Source organism: Trachypithecus francoisi, unplaced genomic scaffold, assembly GCF_009764315.1.
Source record: "Trachypithecus francoisi isolate TF-2019V2 unplaced genomic scaffold, Tfra_2.0 Lachesis_group15, whole genome shotgun sequence".
In the NCBI taxonomy this organism is placed as follows: Eukaryota; Metazoa; Chordata; class Mammalia; order Primates; family Cercopithecidae; genus Trachypithecus; species Trachypithecus francoisi.
The window spans coordinates 43,185,031-43,188,495 of NW_022681460.1; the positions used below are offsets into that span (position 1 = coordinate 43,185,031).

General features: G+C 38.0%; 1 protein-coding gene across 1 annotated transcript in view; it reads left to right on the forward strand.

The window, feature by feature from the left end:
• TSTD3 (thiosulfate sulfurtransferase like domain containing 3) overlaps positions 1 to 3,465 on the forward strand; it is a 45,988-nt gene that overhangs the window by 18,037 nt on the left and 24,486 nt on the right. The window lies entirely within an intron of this gene.

A 3,465-nucleotide genomic window follows, 5' to 3' on the forward strand; every position in this document is an offset into this window, starting at 1 on the left:
TGCTTGAACTCAGTTCAAGGTTACAGTGAGCTGTGATGGTGCCACTGCGCTACAATCTGGGTGACAGAGGGAGACCTTATCTATGGTGAAAGAAAAAGACTTGGATTCCCCATATCTTAAATGCAAGAGAAAACAAGGGGAAGTCCCAATATGATCAATTCTATTATGAGAACTGTGTTACTTGGACAGTAGTCAGTCCTGACTGAAGGCTGCAGAACTCCAACAAGTCTCCCTGTGATTTGGAGAATAAAAAATGACAAACGATTCTGATGATCAATTAATAGAAGATACAAATGAAGCTGAACAAATTACAACCAAGGCAATTACTACTTGCAGAAATATAAAAATATGATAAAGAAAATATAATCATGGTATGCTATAGAAGACAATATTATCTATGTATATTTATATATTAGATATGAATTTAACAAAAATTATACAATTAAGTGATGATGGGAGTAGAAGTCCCAGTGTAAGATCAGGTTAGGGAAGGAGAATAGGGGGAGAAGTATGAAAAGCAACATCTTCATCTTCCATAGCAGGGAGTTAGATAATATTTATATTTAAAAAAAAAAAGAAAAAAATGAGGGGAGTGTAAGCAGAGGCGGCAATATGGTAACATATTTGGAGGTTAGATGCCCAGATTTTTTTTTTTTTTTTTTTGAGACGGTGTCTTGCTCTGTCGCCCAGGCTGGAGTGCAGTGGCCGGATCTCAGCTCACTGCAAGCTCCGCCTCCCGGGTTTACGCCATTCTCCTGCCTCAGCCTCCCGAGTAGCTGGGACTACAGGCGCCCGCCACCTCACCCGGCTAGTTTTTTGTATTTTTTAGTAGAGACGGGGTTTCACCGTGTTAGCCAGGATGGTCTCGATCTCCTGACCTCGTGATCCACCCGTCTTGGCCGCCCAAAGTGCTGGGATTACAGGCTTGAGCCACCGCGCCCGGCCAGCTGCCCAGATTTTTTTAAATGCTTTATTTTTTAATAAACAGAGACAGAGTCTCGCTTTGTTGCCCAGGCTGGTCTCGAACACCCTACCTCAGTCCTCTTGCCTCAGCCTCCCAAAATGCTGGGATTATAGGCATGAGCCACCACGTCTGATCAAATGCCCAGATACTAAGAATTAGAATCTAATCCAAGCTCTGTCCCTTACTTAATCTGTGACTGGGTAAATTACTTAATATTTCTGCTCCAGAGTTTCATCATCTTTAAAATGATTGTTCTAAGAATTTACTTCATAAATGCAGAGAGCTTAGAACATAATTGGCACATTTTTAGTAAGTGTTCAAATAAAGGTAATTAAAACCTTGTCACTTGGAAATGTGGAAGTAAACAGCAGAGAAGTGACTAAAAGTTGAAAGTGGCTGCCTCTGGAGAATGGGAATGAGAGGTAGGGAGAATGGGATAGGGATCTAACATTTTCTCTATGTCTTACAGTGACACTGTCCAATAGAATTTTTTTTTTTTTTTTTTGAGACAAGAGTCTCACTCTATTATTCAGGCTGACGAGGCCAGAGTGCAGTGGCATGATCTCAGCTCACCACAGCCTCTGCCTCCCAGGTTCAAGTAATTCTCCCACCTCAGCCTCCTGAGTAGCTGGGATTACAGGCAACTGCCACCACGCCTGGCTAATTTTTTTATTTTTTAGTAGAGTGGGGGGTTTACCATGTTGGCCAGGCTGGTCTCGAACTCCTGACCTCAGGTGATCCACCTGCCTTGGTCTCCCAAAGTGCTGGGATTGCAGGCGTGAGCCACTGCACCTGGCCCAATATAATTTTAATGCAAACCATTACATGATTTTAAATCTTACACTTAAAAAATTTAAAAGTAAAGTGAAATTAATTTTAATGTTTTATTTAATCCTATGTATCCAAAATATTTAAAATATGTAATCATTATAAACAAATTAGAGATTTTATATTCTTTTGTTTTGTACTATTTGAAACCCAACATATATTTTTACATTTACAGCACATCTCAATTCACACTAGCCACATTTTAGGCGTTCAATAACCACAAGTGGCTAGTAGCTATCACACTGGGCAATGCAACCTATGGTAATATTTGATTTTTAAAAACAATACATATCATCAATGGCTATTAAATCATAGAGAAACCCAGCCATTTTATGTCTCCTGATTAAAAACTACTACTTCATTTGTACAGTGGTCTACCAAAAAAAAAAAAAAAAAGACAGAAAAAAGGAAGCAAGCAAACAAGCAAGCCTGAATCTGATCAAGCCTATAGATTCAATCACCAATTTACAGAAAATATGGAGGAGAAAATAACACAATAAATGGCATGTCAAGGATGCAATCAGCAAAATCCAGATGGTAGAGACTCTTAGTAGACAAGCAAACCAAAAACAGAAATTTAAAAAATGTGACTGAGAAGGAATTCATGAATTTAAAAAGACATGGCCGGGTGCAGTGGTGCATGCCTGTAATCTCAGCACTTTGGGAGGCTGAAGTGGACAGATCACTTAAGGTCAGGAGTTCCAGACCAGCCTGGCTAACATGGCAAAGCCCCGTCTCTAATAAAAATACAAAATATCAGCCAGGGGTGGTGGCATGTGCCTGTAGACACAGCTACTCTGGAGGCTAAGGCAGGAGAATCACTTGAACCCAGGAGGCAGAGGTTGCAGTGAGCAAGATTGTGCCACTGCACTCCTGCCTGGGTGACACAGAGAGACTCCGTCTAAAAAAATAATAAAAATAAAATAATAAAAAGACAAAAGATTTGTCAATAAATTGTAATGTGTGATCCTTATTTAGATCCCGACTAGAACTCTTTAACAATTTTTATACTTGTGAAATAACTGAAAATCCAGTATTATTTTTACTAATTCTTTTTGAGGCACAATAATACTTTTAGTTTTTTAGAAGAACTATTATTTATTAGGAATACATGCTGAAATATTTATGAGTAAAATTATATGATATCTAGGATTTGCTTCAAAATAAGATGGGGGATGGCAAATTGAGGAAAGTGGGTGCAAGTTTAGATGAAATGAAATTGGTCATAAATTGATAACTACTGAAGCTGGATGATAGATACATGGAGGTTCCTTACACTACTTTACTCCTGTATGTTGTTTTAAATTTTCCACAATAAGAGACTGAAAACAAAACTATGAGGCATGGTATTAATTTTAAAAATAAAAACTTAAAAGACTATAGGTCTTACCTAAGCCCAACATTAATTCCTTCAGACCTGAGGAGAGCTTTTTTTCTTATTAAGCCTAGGAAACCTATATATGTTATCAGTCTTGACTTTACACATAGTCTCCCTTTCCAGCTCTTCTGATACCCTCCATCAGGAATAAATTTTCTATTTAAAATCTGTTTATAAATGATTTGAAATTACCCCCTTGACAACCTATAAAAGGCTTTAACACTTAACTAAAGGAAGAATTCTCAAAAAACAACATCAGGCAAATTCAAACAGATAAATTCAAGACACTAGTCGA